At 38.5% G+C, this 18,011-nt stretch overlaps 1 protein-coding gene across 2 annotated transcripts in view; it reads right to left on the bottom strand.

Moving 5' to 3' along the window:
- The window catches only part of PRKN (parkin RBR E3 ubiquitin protein ligase), a 788,033-nt gene that overhangs the window by 18,923 nt on the left and 751,099 nt on the right, over window positions 1-18,011 (bottom strand). The window lies entirely within an intron of this gene.

The following is an 18,011-nucleotide window of genomic DNA, read 5'->3' on the forward strand; positions in this document are numbered from 1 at the left end:
CACAACAATTTTGCTGTTATTATTATACATTTCATCGGTGAAGTAACATAAATGCCATTATTAAAAATGAGATTTTGCTACATGGTCCATTTAAGGACATAAAGTCACACTAGATACTTCTGGGTGTGTTTCTCCTACAGTGAAATCTGTTTATACAAGAAGGGTGCTGGCTGAAACAAGCGGTTCTGCTTTATAGTGTTTGCTAATGGAGCTGTCTATTCATAGTTCTGAATCAAATGCATTCTCTATGCAAAACTATTGCTGACTTTACTAGGAGATGATCACTTTATATAGGTCATATGAAACACCATTTTCTAGAAAATTATCCTTGCCATAGACTTTTATAGAATGGTTTAAAGAAAATCCATAGAAGGAACACAATGATAGGTTACTTAACACGGGTTTTAGGGGACTACCTCTAGACCCCTATTGCATTTCTAGCAATTGTTCTGGTTTCATCTTCCTTAAATTACATTGTTCTTTACATAAGGCTTCATTGAAAAGTAACGTCTTCTGCAGATGAGTAAAATAATTGTCCCTACCTCAGTCTGAGCTGCCTCTGCCACCTAAACTGGTTCATATGTATCAGTTTTGATGCCTTTTTTTAAACGCTAAAATGAAGATATCTGTCTTGACATGTGTCAAAATCTTTGACCCATCAATGCTGCATTAAATTCTGTGTCCTTGCAGGTAAAGGGAAAAGTCAATAATGTAAAATGGGTCTCTTTTATACTGTTTTAAAGCTATGCTCTCTTGATGCAACTCCAGACTCTGAAAGATCTCTCAGCGGTAAGTCATTCTGACTGGCATTATAAGCAAGACTGATAAAACAGCATTGATTCTTAGATACAGAGCTGCATTCACATGTAATGAATAAAGGATATCAGGAGGACATGACACTAGAACATTTGTCTGCCACAAATTCCAGCTTTTGCAATTTCATTCTGAACTCTTTCAAGCTGTATTGTCACTTTTCTAAGAAGCATTGAAAATCGTATTTCATTGTCATGCTAAAGAAACTGCACTTTTATGAAAGGAAGCATTGTGCAAGTCCAAAAGGGTTGATCCTGTTATTCAGAAAGTCAGGGAAATTTGGAGTGGAGGAGTGGAGTGAGTGTTTTAACTTCCAGAGATATCAAACCTAATCACTTGTTTGCTTTCTTGTCACTTCTCTCCACTGTTTTGTCAATGATTTAAAATGTTTTATTTTACTTCGACTAACACTGATTTGCTAATTCACTTGCGCTTGTTAGCAAACAGCTTAACAATGGAGGCACTTTCGCAAGGTATGTTGTATGAGAGGCTGCGTTATTGTAATAGAGCATCATTTAAATACAAGAACAATTTGCACCGCATTAGTGGTCAAAAGTTTCAGCTGTGTTTGAACACTGCTCAAACACATAGAGAGAGGTACTCTCTGCCTGGAAACCTAATATCTCAGAGACTTGTTATTCCTTAACAATTAAGGTTATGGCCGGGTTTAACTCTATTTCCTACTGTGTGTCCTACTCTCTTTTTTCTTCCTGACTTATTTCCTTATGAACGCATCTGGCTGAAAACATTTGTCTGAAGGGGTTTTGTGTACACTTCCTTTATCAGTGCCTTATCACAGAACACCTCAGCTTGCTTTCCTCTCTCCAATCTCTCTCGCTTTACCCATATAAGTGCAATTTTAATCCTTTCATAAACACTGAAAAGGGGGAAACACTGAAGAAAGGAAAAAAACCCCAGGGCATATATTTTGCAAATACATTCTGGTTGCCTCACAACTTAGTTTATGTGGTGTTGCTATGTATTATAAAAATAACATTCATGAACTCGTGCTGTATTATTTAAAGATGTGAAATGCATTTTCTCATTATAGAGGCCACTTTTTATACTTACCTTTAAAACAAAATTCCTCAGGACCAATGTTACCAATGTTTTCCCTGTAGGCTTGCTGTACTGGAAACATGCATGAGTATGTAACTGGGCCTTTCACTAACAATTGTATATCCTGCAAGTAAGTCCATGAGTGAGTCTGCCACATCCTTGTAATGAAACAAAGCCTGATTTTTTTGGTGAGACAGGATACTCTTTTCACATCTTATTAGATAATGGATGAGATGTAAAATCAGTTCTGTGGCAAAAGAACACCCCGGAGGCTGATCGGTTTGTCAGAATAAATAGGCATCTCCCAACAGAAATGCATTAAGCACTCCCTTTTTATGGCAAGGCATGCATCATAAAGAAAAGGCATGTCACTTACAACAAAGAGTAGTTCTGTGATAGTCTTATTCATTTTTTACATTCAGACATGAAAAATATAACAAAGTTTCAGTAATAAAATACAGCAACTGCAAAAATGCTGTCAGTTAACTTGTATTTTGTGGCTTCATTAATATTAATACAGTTATTTTGCCCTTGGAAAGAAAAGGATTTAAGTTGTTCAGTCAGGATTTAACACTTTTGCATAAATTTAATATCAGTGTTTAAAATTACTACAAGTAGTGTAATTACTAATAATAGTCACACTTTCTTTCCCTTCATTTGCCAAAAAAAGACTGGCAGATTACTGTGATAATATAAACAGCATATAAACTTTCTATGTCTTTGTGTATTTAGCACTTACTGTTGTTACCCTTGAAAGATTCTTTGGTTGGAAAACAACCAACACAAAGAATAAATCCCAAAGGTCCCAAACCTACCCTCTAGGTTTATGCATTAAAAAGAGGATTAGCAGGGAAATCCCCAAAGCACTTAAGGGATTTAGGCACTGGAAATTAATATAACCTGTGTGTGTGCTATTACAGGCTTTTGAATATCTGTAAAAACGTATGCAATAGGCTTAAGCAGAAACCCTGAATCCAAGTGACCTCAGAACAGGAGGTATTAAAAACCTCAACAGGGATCCAGATCCTGTTTTTAAAATCCTCCTATCTTTATGATCATTCAAACAACAGGTAAAATCAGACCAAACTCTGGTCAGCTCTTTGAAATTCAACCCCCACAGATGATATCTGCAGTGCCAAGAGTGTCATTGAATAAAAACTAGGATGGTGAAACCAAGCTGTAGTCTCAGTTATTCCTGACTGGCCCATTTATAGTGTTTTAAGTGTTTCAAGTTTGGAAGTGGGAGCAGAATGTAGCTCTTTTTTTGGATGAAAGGAAAATGAGTTTGTCATTTACATGCTATGCTGGTTGTTTTTTTGGAAACAAGATTTTGCCATTTCTTTTTTCACAACATTTCAAAGATCTGCTTTCCCTTGGATTAAGCACCACAGCTCTCATTCTCTCTCTTGCCTACTGCAAATGCCTTTTCTTTGGTCTCTGATAATATCTCCCTATAGTGCTTATAAAATATTACTGTTAAAATCATCTTTCTTCCAACTTCAATACAATACTCCCATTCTTGATTCCCTACACAAGGCTTCAAATTTGAGCTCCCTACTGTAACTTTAAGTTTACTCCTCGACTCAGATATTCCTTTTCTTTTTCACCCATACCTCCTCCCATGTGTGTACACAGCAGAACAAAGGCAAGGTTGCAGTGAGGTAGTCATAGCCAAGGTTTGATCTGCAGCAATGCAGGTGCACTGCTAGAGACTTCTGTGTGAGCTCACAACTCAAGCACAAACCCAGATTTCTTACCGGGCTTCTGCAATCCACGTTGAAGTCTGGACTGCCATGTCTTCACTCCTACAGTTATCACTATCAGCTAGATTGAGGATAGACTAGCTATGATACATGGTTTGGCCAAAGTGTGTCTTCCAAAACAGACATTCACATGCAGATTAAAGACATCAGGTGAGGAAAGATGCCCTCATACCTCTGGTATAGTGTTTTAATGGCCCTTCAGAATCACTGTTAAAAATTTTATCTAATGTCTACTTTGACCCTTTCTGGTTTCAGCTTCCAGCCACTGCTTTCTGCTTTGCATTTCTCTGCTAAAATAAAGAGTCCTTCAGTATCCCATATTTTCTTCCTGTGAAGGTACTTGTGTACTGTAATTAAGATACCTCTGAATCTTCTTTAATTTAAACAGAGAAACTCTTAAGTTTCTCACTGGTTAAGCCATTACTCCTCCCTCTCTCCCCCAGCCCCAAATCATATTCATGGCGCTTTTCTGGGGACTGTCTTATTTTTGTCATTAACTGTACTTGACTAATCTTTGTATCATTGCTGTGCTGTATCAGCAGAGTCTTTGTAGGTACTTCTGGATCACTGTCGAGTATTGAATTGTGACAGGTTTGCTGTCAGTCCCTGTTGAATGCTGCTAGCAATACCCTGCTACACATGAGATTCTTCACAGAAAACACTACTTTGTGATCTGCCAGTTCTTAATCCACATGACCACAGTGCAGTGAGGCATCCATACTGCATCATCTGATAGTGATGAGACAATGCTGCTGCGCAGACCCTAACCACGTCAGCTGGAACCCAGCTCCCTAAAGCCTTTTATTGATACATTATGGTGATGATTTCCTTATCAGTATATTCTGTAGTTTGAAGTCTTACAAAAAATGAAATTGATTTTGTGCAATTACTTTTATCAAACTTGTAATCTCATAATGAATTCAGTTTCTTCTGATATGACCTTTTGTCACTGAGAATATGACTAGCGATCTTATCAAAATTGTTTTGCCTTCTCTGTTCTCTACCTTTTTTTCTTTGATCTTCCCTCATTCAGTGCTAGCTGTCTGGACCCTTCACCACAGATGGGAATCATGAAAATTAAAGCTACTTAATGAAGGCAGGATCAGCATCTCCACCAGTACTGGAGCTTCCTGCCAGTAGTGCAAAACTAGCATGCAAGAGATGCAAAGGTTCCTCAAAACCATTAAAAACCCCATCTAAACATTGGACTCCCCACTAATCATCTCAGATCATTCCTCAAAAGAACCACACCCTTCTTTCATCAGGTCAAAACTTAAGTCTAGTAAAGGTAATCAGTAAAGTATTTCCATGCTTTCTTTTTTGGTAAATGAAAATATGATGGGGGAGTGCAAATAAGTAGTCACCAAACACACAGAAGCTCCTTTGAGTTCTAACCAGCAAATGTTTATATTGTATACAAAAAATGTATAGTTGTTTGTTTTTTTGTCAGACTAGTAAGATTTTTCAAGTAGGTTGGTTTGTTTGTTTTAACCCGGAGAGTGTTTTATTAAATAATACCACAAATAAAACACTGGAAAGGTAAAAAAATTCCTTCTTTTCACCTGACAACATGATCACCTCATCAAAAAGACCCCTTGAAAATGTAAAATATTATAAGGCACCAAGTTTCAATCCTAAATGAGCTTTTGTAGTCAAACTATAGGCTGCTGATTGGAGCAGGGATTTATACTGAAGATATGAGCATGCCTTAAGGGAAATCAAGGCTATCAGAAAGCAACATATAGAATGGCACTGCCCATAATACCCAAAGTCATCTCTCCATAGTGTTTCTGTTTAGAAAAATATAGCTTCCAATTGCACTTTCCAAAGTACAAATTATAATGTTATCGTGAGAGATATACACATAGAGATTTTTTTTTTCTTTTCTTAAGAAAAGCCCCCAGACGCTAAATTTCACTGGAAAAGATTTTACCATATAGTGTATCTTCTGAGTAAGAGAGCAGTTGGATTCTTGGCTAGAGTTCAAACCCCCATAAACACAGACTAAACATTTTTTACTTTGAAATTATGTACTTTGTTCTAATTTCCATCCAAAGTCAATTAACCCACCCCCCCAAAATCACAGTCCTTGTCGTGCTACGGCTGTGAACCACACGTCTTGGGTATTGGATTGACTTTGCCTCTGGCACTGTTATACCCAGCACCAAGTGTGAGACCGTCATCCACACACCCTGTCTTTTGGTATTTCTTGTGCTTACAGCAAGAAACTTTAAAAGCAGAATATATACCATCTGCAGTAGCTATGTTTACTTAGGATTTGTGGCTTTGCCAATTGTCAGTTATAGAAAAACCTGCAAATACTACAATGAAGATAAATGCCACAGTAGAAAAAGTATCCATTTTTAATGACACCGTTTTGATCAGATATAAGGCAATTGCAAAGCATGGTAGTACTTGCAGAGCAATTTTGGTCTTTTTCCTGATAATAAAGTACACACATTTACTATGCATATTTAATCCAAAATCAAACTTCTGTGAGAAGCATGAGAATCTGTCAAAACATGGTGTCAAAAATACAGCTGCAGTCTCTGTGCAGCTTTTGCAATCTAAGGACAATTTGCCATCAATACTATAAAAGGCAATTTTCTATAAACATTAAGAGCTTTAAGTGTAGGACTGCATCAAAACGTCTCAGAGATTTCAATGTTTTTCTTCTGAATCTGAAAGTGAAAGTTTCCCTCCTGACTTCTGCAAAACAACGCATGGGCTCATTCCCTAAGATTGAGATAATGGCATGTACAGCCCAAGGCTCTTCAGTGAGTGCTGATGAGTTTGTGTCCGTAGACAACCAGACACTCCTGGAGCTTGCCTTACACCAGGTGGCATTAACCTAAAAGACGGACTGGTAAAATGGACAGTGTAAGCTCAGAGAACCTGTCCCAGACCTCCTCAAATCTCATTTGCTGATTTATGTGGATGGGCAATCTTACTTCTTCTTTCCAGCCCCCTTCTGAATTGCCTTGTAGTCCAAGTGCTGCAAGGGATAGAACGGAAGAAAGAAGCTGAGAGGAACCCAGGTGTTTCTCTCAGATGAAATGACTTCAGGCCCCTGTGGGAGAAAGGATAATGCTCCTTCCAGATTCCTCTACCCCATACCTACACACAAAGGTATTCCACAATCTTGTTCTTAGCATGTTGGCTGGGCTGTGAGACTTACTAGCCCATTCTAGAAGGTAAGAACGAAAAATCTATAAAGCAGAGTTAGTAACACGATTATGTGGTATATTGATAGTACGAAAACCTGTTACTTGTTGTGCTATTATGTGTGCATAATAGTCAGGTCTTGTTATCACTGAAGAATCCCACCTGATAGCTGACTACTCAAGCTAACATGAGTTCAAACACTGGAAAATTTGCAAAGTAGACCATGGTGTTGGTTGTCTGAACAGGCATACATGGCCCTGGCATAGTTGCACAGCTTTAACTGGGAGCAGAACAGTACTGTGCCCTGAAGCGCTGGGAAGGGATGCCCAGATTGATGCCAACCTAGCTACCTCTGGAAAAGGAAGCCAAACAAGCTTCAACAAAGTAGGCAGCTGCCTACAGCAGGCTGCTAGACATAGCAAGACATTCCTGTCCCTGTTACTTACCTCACCTGTGCCAGAGCTGCGGACAGCAAGCGGAGAGTGCGAGGCTTCTGTCCCATGCTACAGGGACTATGACAAGACCTCAGATGTTAAACATCACTACTTTGAGGAGCAATTCCTAGCCCCAGAACTAGCTGCTGCCATGGACTCTGACCCCTCCTTCAGGACCAGCTATCACAGCCAGGCATCTTCTCTGGCTCTTAATTCCCGTGCACCCGCTTCTCCTCTCTGCCTTCTCATTTCTACACAGCAGTAGCCTAGCCCCTTTCCTTCTTCTTCAGGGGGCAAACCTGAATTTTACTTGCAGCTGACACTGCTGAGAAGCTTTAAGGTAGCCACACTACCTTACCGCCAGGTCAGTAATCTGTAGCTAATACAGGTATAACGCATTTGGGACCTGGACTACTGTCTCTGCAGGGTGCTGTATTACGCTGGGTAGATGTTTCAGCACTGCTTGGAGCTCACCTGGGGATGCAGAACTACAGAGATCCCTGACTTCACTGTGTAGTACAGACATGACAAAGAAATTTAATTCAGTATCAGGTTCTTGCTGGCGCCACTAGAAAGAACGAACAGTTGTGTATTGGCTTAATTCTGTTCCCATTTAAGTAACTTTAGTAAGTGGTACAAACACCTAACCACATCTATCTAGTGTATAATTTTGAGCAATTTTATGCCTGGATGACTAACAAAATGCAAAGTGGATGCAGGTAAACTTAAATTTTCTACGAATGATTTCCATAATAAATTACATAGTATTTATATGAGGAAACATTGAAAAAAACCCAGTATTATTGCTGCCTTGTAATTTAATGGAATATATTAGAAACTAAATGCAAGGGATCAGGGGATTAGTCATTTATGAATATGAGGAACATTTTTAAAGCAGTCAAAGATGTAAAATGTACCTAAACTGCGATTTTTTTAAATTTTTTCGTAATCTAGTGGATATCATTCTCTATATTTTATATCACAAAAGAATGTAGCATTCTGCTTACAAGTGACAAAGGAAAAAAAAAAAAAGAGAGAGAACCAAATCCCTAAATACATAATATATATAAGCATATATAATAAAACATAAAGTGTGTTTCTCTCCCTTTTACACTAGCAGAAATCCACTGTAAATCCAGTGGAACAATACGGTATTTACCCCAGAGCAGATAAAGTCAGAGCATGACTTATGTTGTAAAGAAAAAAAAAAGCTAGTATCTACATTCTCACCACTAAAATGGATACAAAGAAGAATAAGAAGTAAAATTTTATATTGAAGGTAGCATTACTTTTAAGGAACTAGGATGCAAAGAGGAAAAATAATAGTTATCTTGAGATGCCTTTAGAAAGAGTGAGACAAAGCATTTCATAACAAGTATAACAGCATATCTGTTGAAAATATTCTTCCTGCAGAAGATGCATCACTTTACATGTGTGATGTCAAAAGCTGGGGTTTTTTTGCAACAAAGTGGTTGGAAACTACATTAAAATATCACTGCTTGCAAGTTTGAAAAAGATGTTTTGCTGCTGAATGCATATATCAGTTCACAAGGAATGTCATGAGGAATGAATTTTACTGCCTGTGGCTTTAGCTCCTGCTCTAGCAGCTTTGGAGTTCAATTAATATGCCCTTAAACAGTATGACAAACCTATTTCCATATGATAATACTGCTGCTATGCATGCATGCCCTGGGCATTTGAGCATCTAGCTGCACATTTATATGTGCAAACAGACCTGGAAATCTGATGGATTCATTAACGTGGTTCTTGAAATGAACTACTGAACATGCAGGCTGGGAAGCTGATGAGAGTTAAGCAATTACTCAGTGCCTAATTCACACTGAAATGCAATAGAAGTCAAGCCACTCACTTCCCTGAATGTTTTTTTAAATATCCCTAACAGAACCAAGGCACCCCACAGACAAACTTTCATTCCATGCCATTCGGACTGTGTTCCTGTGACCATGAGTAAGAACCACACATTTTGTTCGTCTCCTGCTTGTTGGAATTCATCGACATTAAAAAAAGCCCACCCAGCAATATTAAAAACGTTCCAGAAGATGGCAGCAGTGACACAGGAATCAACACCAGCAGGCTTTGCTAAGCTTTTGCAATAGAAAAAGATTCTAAAAAAATCATAGTCAACAGCTAAGATCCAGTCCAGGATTACTAATAGCTGATACATGCAAAACCAGTCCTGACAAGACAGTCTCATAAAGAAGAAATGGTATTCAGATGCACTGAAACACATAAAAAGGAGCAAGGGGTGCTCCTTGTTTCAAGGGCATTGCATCTTCTCTTGAATCCAGTAACAGCTGAAGCCCTGTTAAAAGAACACCCTTCTAAATATGACCAGCTAGAAGATCAAATAGCATAAATAGCGTATCTCGGATAGCTATGGTGCTGTTTTAAGTATTTTAGTGGGTTCATGGTATCTTCTATGTGTAGCACTTGCTTTTTATAACTATAAACTCATATCTAGTCTATGTGCCAGGGAAAGCACAAAATATAACATATTTCTGTAAGTCTCTCTCATCTAAGAAAATGCCTAGCTTCTGCACAAAGGTCCAGCACATGTGCCTTTCCTCTTAGTGACCAGATTAAGCAAGGCATTAGGATACTTCTCTGAGAGAAATTCTTTTTTTTTTTTTTTGGGGGGTGGGGGGGAAGGAATGACCTTAAGCCTCTGTTCTGCTTCTAGTTTATGTTTGTCTTTTGAAGAAGTGAATCCTTTAAAATCAGGGAATAACTAATCTACAATTGTCAAATCCAATCCATGTTCTCTTCAAAGACCAGCCCCATTCAGTTCAACAACTGCTTGGTTCAAATTCTGAGTGTGAATAGTATTTTACTGCAAAAAAAGATCCTGCGTGAGACGATTCTAATTAGAGGTGTTTCTAAGCCTGAATATTGACACTGAACAACACTGAGAAACTTCGGGTAAATTTCAAAAACAGTTGAAAAGTTGGTGTTAAGCCTCAGTCTAAAATTAGATGTAGCCAGACCTCAGAACTCCATCAACTCCAAGCTCCAAAGGATGAATTTAGACTGAGGATCAGCAATTCCAAGTCATCTGAAAGTGGAATAAACGAAAACAAAAATTGTCTAGAAGAGAAGTGAGAAAGAAATTGCAAGAATTTTCAAAAACCTTCATATCTGGTTCTCCTGAATGGGGCATTGTCTTTGCAAAATGTTTATAGAACATGCTGGAGAAAGAATTGCAATAATAATGAAAATATCACGCTTCATCTTTCAAGGAAGAAAAGCAGGTGTTTCCTGAGAAATGCAGGTCTGACTAAAAGTCAGTGATAGTTGTGCTGGTTCATGCCAGCAGTACCCTGTCACAACCCAGAGCTCCCATTAAGGATCCCTCAATTTCTATACCTTCTTTTCAGTGCAAAGGCTAGTTGTGAAGTTTCAAGTCATTTTCTTCTGAAACAAGAATGTTTTTTAAAACTTACAGAGTTTGTGCTAATTGTGTTCACAGAGTATATACCTAGTCAATAATGTGACTTCTTGTCTGACCTTTCAAACTGATCTTTTTCTGGTTTGTTGATCCTAGACATTTTCTGCAAAGTAATTATACAAACTACCAAAAAATGATCCCCGAAATGTGAGCTCAGAACATTAGCTGGTTTACAGGATATGCAAACAATTTGGCACTTGTCTTGTCACCATTTTGATGAACCACACAATAAATATTTTAGCAAAAGAAACTTCATATTCAGTTTTTGCATACATATACATGTGTATAAAACCAACAAATAATGTCCTGTATCAGCATGTACTGACAGGTAGCAAGATCCCTGTCTACAAAAAATACGCTTCATAAATCTTTCATGTTTATAAAAAATAACTTTACAACTCAGCAATTTTCTTACTTTTCTTTGATTTTCTGACAGATCTACAAATGACCCAGCATGCACTGTATTTCTCTAGTTGCTTGGGAGGCAACACAGCAGGGCATGAGCAATCTAGAAGTTTTCTGGAGTGCGTTGATGACAGTTCCTTGAAACAAATGATGGAAGACACAGCAAGGAGACATGGTCTGCTGTACCTCATACTTCCATCAGGGAAGAACTGGTTGGGGATGTGAAGACTGGAGGCAGCCTAGGCTGCAGCAACCATGAATTGATGGAGTTCAGGTTCCTAAGAGGAGGGAAGAAGGCAAAAAACAGGACCACAAGCCTGGACTTCAGGAGAACAGACTTTGGCCTGTTCAGGGACCTGCTTTGAAGAATCCCGTGGGAGCTGGCCCTGGAGAAAATGGGGGTCCAGGACACTGGTTGATGTTCAAGGATCACCTCCTCCAGCTCAAAAATGGTCCTCCCCAACCATCAGGAAGTCACTAAGAAGTAGTAGGAGACCTGTATGATGAACAAGGAGCTCCTGACTAAACCCAGACATTAAAATGAAGCATGCAAGAGGTGGGAGCAGGGATCCAGGAGGAATATAGAGACACTATCCAAACGTGCAGGGATGGGGTTGGGAAAGCCAAAACCCACTTGGTGTTGAATCTGGTAAGGGACACAAAAGGCATCAAGGACTTCTACAAGTACATTAGCAACAAAAGGAAGACCAAGGAAAGTGTGGGCCCGCTGCTGAATGGGGCAGGAGATCTGGGAACAAAAGATATGGAAAAGGCCAAGGTACTCAATGCCTTCTTCACCCCAGTCTTTACTGGCAAGACCTGCCTTCAGGAATCCTAGGTTCCTGGGACCAAAGGGGAAGTCTAGAGCAAGAAAGACTTGGCCTTGCTGACAAAGGATCACATTAGGGAATATTTAAACAAACTGGACATACACAAGTCTATAGGCCCTGGTGGGATACACCCATGAATGCTGAGGGAGCTGGTCAATATCATTACAAGGCCACTCTTGATTACCTCTGAGTGGTCCTGGCAGCTAGGGGAGGATCCTGAGGACTGGAAAAAACCTAATGTCACTTCTGTCTTCAAGAAGGGCAAGAAGGAGTATCCAGGGAGCTACAGGCCAGTCAGCCTCAGCTTGGTCATTTGGGAAGCTGAGGAAGCAACAAATCCTGGAAACCATTTCCAGACATATTAAGGACAAGAAGGTGATTGGGAGTAGTCAGTATAAATTTGTGAAAGGGAAATCATGCCTGACTAAACTGATAACCTTCTACAATGAGATGACTGGCTTGGATGAATGAAGGGAGAGCAGTAGATGTTGTTTATTTGACATTGAACAGAGACACAGGTTACCCAGAGAGGTTGTGGAGTTCCCATGCTTGGACACATTCAAAACCTCACTTGACCTGACCTGAGGAAACTGCTCCAGCTGACCCTTCTTTGAGCCTGATTCTGCATGATCCTGAGAATCCTTTGCCTATGTCAACTTTAGTGCATTAACGTGCTGCAAAGGTTCTTCTGAGGTGCAAATATGCCTAGGGTCTATACTTAGGAGTCACCTTCTGCCTGGCTTTACCAAGGGAGAAGTCATGCAACAAGGCACCATCAAAGGCATGTTACTTCCAGTGTAGATGAAAGGTCCTCCTCCAGCTGTTTGCTCTCTATACATCCATGGGATTTATCAGTAATGACAAGAAAATCTTGGATGACTGTACAGAAATATTCCTCACACACAGGTATAGATGTACAGTGCATTCCTAGGACCCAACACTAGCATAAATTTCACTGCTAGTAAACCTATGATATAGAACTACAATCTGGATGGCACAACAGTTTACACTAAACCAAAGCCCAGATGTTCACCCTTTTCTCAGCACAGTCAGCAAAGCAGATGCAACCCTTAAATCCCAAGGAAACATATCTCTGCACAGGCACATGTACGGAAGGACCACTCCAAGTTGGAACTTCTGCACAACATGGGACAGACTTCTGTATAAAAACAGTTTATGCTTGACTAAAACACAACCATGAATCAGCCTTGGTTCAAAAGCTCCCCTGCAAGGAGACAAATCAAACACAGTGCATCTGAGTACTGGTGCTGACAGGAACAAAGGCTGCTTGACATCTCAGAAAAGCATGATCCAGTCACTCCAAGTACCACTGGGAGATTCCTACACCTACTGACATGTCTTGTTTTTAGAACAACTCTGAACTGGCACTTCCTTTTTAAGGTTTCTGGAATTAATGACTGCAGTGCAAATGATCTACTTCTTTAGAATAAGCATGCACAGCTGATGAATGCCTCATTTATTTACTGCTTCTAAGAAACCAATGTGGTAGGGCTTATTGCTTGTTTTTAATAAGAAAGGAAGTTGAAGAATTCATCTTATATAATTAGGTTGTGTTCTAATGATCTGATTATATGTGAAATTTCTTGCTATCATGGCCAGATCCTGGGCTCATGGAAATGGGCATGACTCCATTTTCTCCAGTGGAGCTACATTAATTTACAGTTGCTCAGGATCAGGGCCTACCTGCCTGTTTCTGACATCTAGAATATGAATTCATACCCCTCTATGGCATCAAGAGTCACTAGACAAGCACAGCACACACCTAAATATTTATCATTTGAGACATTCTGCTGCAGTAATGTACCTCCTCCTGGGCCTCTCCCCTCTCATTACTCTTCCTATGCATTCCATCTAAATTCATATTTTCTTTCCATTTCTCTGGCTACATTTACATCTTGACTCTCTTCATTGCATTTCTGAAACAAAATTCAAGCTCCTCTCTCTCCCCCCCCCCCCCTAATCTTTTTTTCATGCCTTTAAAAACCTGTTGTCTTAAAAAAAAAGTGAGCTAAATTTCTCTTCTTTTTTACTCCCTCTCTCCCAATGCCTTCACTTTCCTTTTGTTCACGCCTGGAAGCATGAACTCTTCTCACATTGCTCCCGAATATAGGAAGAGCCTCATAATCACTGTTAGAACTTAATAAAAGCAATAATATGCTTATAACTATGCTAACAATATCACTAGACCGACACCAGTAAGAACAATACTACAGCCTAACACGAGTTGTATCATCTCTTCCTCTCATCCCCTTCCCTGCTCTCAGAAGGCTCAGAAGCAGCCACACCTGGAAGCCTTCCAGCTAGGAAGCCACATGACTTTGGAGTGCTCTTGGGGTAGGAACAAAAAGGTATGTGTTTGGAGACGTTCACCTTTTCTACCTCCTGAGGTATCCTTAAGGCATTCTATGCAAATGAGTCAATGGTAAGTAGGGTAGCATGAGCTAAATTCTGTATTCAGGACCTGTATAAAAAGCAGATAATTAATCAAGGGGGAAAAAGAAAAAAAGGAAACTTTGCTTTTTTTCTATATATTATTCAGATAAAACCGAGCCCGAGGAAATTATTAGTGTGTGTCTAATCCCCACTACTTGAGCATACATGCCTGTGGTTGTATTCTGTTGCTAATCATGATAGTTTGGCCTTTTTTGGGGTTTTCTTTTTGCATAAATCAAAGAAGAAAGAAACATACCAATGGATCACTGATAAATAGAAATTTATCATTTACCTTGAAATAATTATAATCTGGTGGAAAATGTCATATTTTTTCTCTTTTCCCTTCAAAATTCAAATCCCTTTGCTACTGGGAATTTAATGCAAAGAAAAAAGAAAATAGCCACTGTTAGTGTATGACCCCACTGTATTTTTGTTCTTTGCCTTCAAAGGCAACCTGCCAGCTCACAAAGAGAACAAAGAAAGGTTACTTTTGCAAACTGTATTAAAAGCACTCAACAATAACAGCCCCAAACCACTACAGCTCCCAGTTGTCTTATTGCAGTATTTGGGGGCTATTACTGTAGCTTTTTATTAAATAAGGACCATTAGCAAACCTTGTTTTGAGTCTTATGTTGTGTTACCTTTACGTAGTACGTTTACTACAACTGTGTGCCACAAACTCCTTCTGACTTCAATCTGATTTTTTGGATACACAGGAGGTCAGAATTTTTCTATAAGCAGCAAAACAAAAAGAGGCAAAGCATGCCTGCTTGCACTGAAGTGGCAAAATCACGTTTGTCAAAGAGAGATGGACTTTAATTTGCCCCTGTAAGTTGTGATATGTGTTATTTTCCCACTGGAGAATCAAGTGTGCATCATTTTTCTCAGCTGCAATATGAGAAAATTGTAGTTCATGAAAACCTGGTAGGTATTAATGGGAAAAGGATACAATTTGACTTACAGTTCAAGTTATCTCTATTTTCCATTAACAGAAAGTGTTATGTTTTCAAATTAAAAATGGTCCCAAGCTGCAAAATTCAAGGTTTGTATCAACATTTTGTTCGATCTCATGTTCAAGGAACAAGTTGGAAATGAATCCCATGATTAGGTTCAGCTCATTTTATATAGCCTCTGCTCATGGACTCTAGCGCTTGAGGAGTCAGTGTCCAGTACCAGGAATTTGGTAAATGCTCATTACTTGTTAAGATAAGATTAGAAAGTCAGAATTAACAACTATTTTCCCTAGCTTGTCCAACATCCTGGATGCTTGAAGTAAGTACCTAGCCAAATGCTCAGTACACATACACACACACAAGTAGAATTACATGACAGCACCTTTTCGTGATGAATCACATACAAGCTTCCAAAGGGAAATAACTTTACAAGATGCAAACCCCTGATTTTCTGTATTTATAATAATCTATATACCACCTGCACTAGTAATATGACAATAGATAAAAGAAAGGAATTGCCTTTGAAGACAAGCAATAACGTACAGGTTTGCTATTTTTTGAAAAACCTTCATTTAAAGAAATGGAATTTCTCTGATTTTTGACCAATGCCACTGTTGCTATGGAATCCAATTAGATGTTTTTGTCTTGATAATGACTGCTAGGGATATATACACATGGCATTACACAAGGAATTATGATGTATAATTCTTAATGAGAGCAATGTCTAATGCCTGAGAGTAGCAGGTTAGACATTAGGTCCCCATTAAGAATGAGCTTAACTTAAACCATTTGAATAGCCTCACTGAAATGGATCTCAAGTAAAGCAGATGCTTAAGTAAAATTTTGCATTAGGTCTTTACTCCTAGTTCACAGCAAATTTATTTAATTGAAATTTTCTAAGAACTTGTATTAGAACTATATAAAGCCAAGCAATTAAACCAGACGTCATTACTTACATAAGGCCTTCCCAGTACATCCATTTTTTACACCTAATAATTGACGAGTCAACCTACAGCAAGTTTTTGTAAATCTTGTTTTATTAATGTCTTCTGTACTGAAATTTTTTCTTAACCCAGAAAGTACTTTGAAATATTTGTGGTCGTGGTACTGCTATTGGGCCATCTCAGCCCACTAGCAACTCTGCACTCAAACTCTGTCCACACTTCTGCAGATTTTCAAAGGAAACTAGTGTTACGCCTATCCCTGTCTTGACTTTGGTCTAAGTGCCTTCCCATTATACACATTCGCAATATGATGGATGTGCATCTTAGCACTGAACTGTAGACAATGGGAGAGCTATAAACATATAAAAGTAGCATTTCTGTTAAGACCTGGACAGTAAGTTTGTCCATCAGCCACAGAAAATGTAAGGCTTAACAAGACGTGTGGTACTCTGAGATAACGCATGCCTTGTGGGTGTTGTGAAGTATGAGGCAGAGGCAAATGCTTTTAGTGACCTGCCAGTGTTATCTTACAGTAACATACACACCTTGGGATATCCTATGAAATTATAAAATAGCCCCAAGCTCACAGAAAACTAAATATATATTTTTTAAATTTAACAACTAAACAAAAGAAATGAGGTGCATAATAATTAAATGGCCAGTAAAGACCAAATAGCTTATGAAATATTTCATTTCTGGACTGCTGAGAAGAATAACAGGCAGGGTCACAGGTGAATGAAATAAAATGTCATGTACATTCTTCATGTTATTCAAGCATAGCAATTTCCCCAAAAGGTTCTTCATTAAAACAAAAATGAAATAATGGAAGAGATAGTTTGGAAAGATTTCTTCTTTTTTTTCACACACCTTAATATTTCTCAAGACACACTCCTATTTATAACTCTGATTGGCATTTGGAATGCCATAGTTACTGTACTGGATCGTACCACAGACCTGTATAGACACAAATTTTGCAGCCTGTAGTTTAATTCATATAGATACCTGTAACTACAATAATCCAATGTTTCCAATAATCTGTACATCAAACAAAATTTAGCAGGTTCAAGTTTTCTAGAAAATATGGAATCCTTTTCTAAAGGATTCTTACAAACCAATCACTATTCAATTCTTAAACAACTGCAGGTAATTTATCAATTTGCTCTGAAATCTTGCAACCCTGCATGATGTTTAGCAAGTATCAGGCACTACTCTAGATTTACAGTGTTTTGTCTCTTGCATTTGTGAAAAAGAGCCTGTTGAGTTATATAGGATGAAATACTAAGAGATATTAAACCAGCAAGTTCCAGTTCTCTCTTGCAGCAACCTTTCAAAAAGGCTGTTAACAACATTTCTCAACCATATTCTTTGAAAACAGAAAATCCTTCCTAATTTTGTTGGACAATCAATTACAGATAAAGTAGATAGGAAACTTTTGTCCAGTTTTGTCCACAATGAACAACCAATGCCTGGCCTCTTTGTCCTATCTGTAAATAAATATTGTTTTTAGCTGGCATAACTGTCCAAATATTGATTGCAACTCAACTTTTAAAAATATCTCACCAGACGACTTGTCTTAATGTCCTCTTGAAGCAATTGGTTCCACATTAGTGAAGTATTTCACATTCAAGAGAAAGTTTCTCTTGTTTTTTCTGTGAGCAATGGTCGTATAAAATTCATATGCAAGACTAAAATACGGTTTTGATACAAAACCAGATGATTCAATGA

The sequence above is a fragment of the Buteo buteo genome, chromosome 9, assembly GCF_964188355.1.
Source record: "Buteo buteo chromosome 9, bButBut1.hap1.1, whole genome shotgun sequence".
Taxonomy (NCBI): domain Eukaryota; kingdom Metazoa; phylum Chordata; class Aves; order Accipitriformes; family Accipitridae; genus Buteo; species Buteo buteo.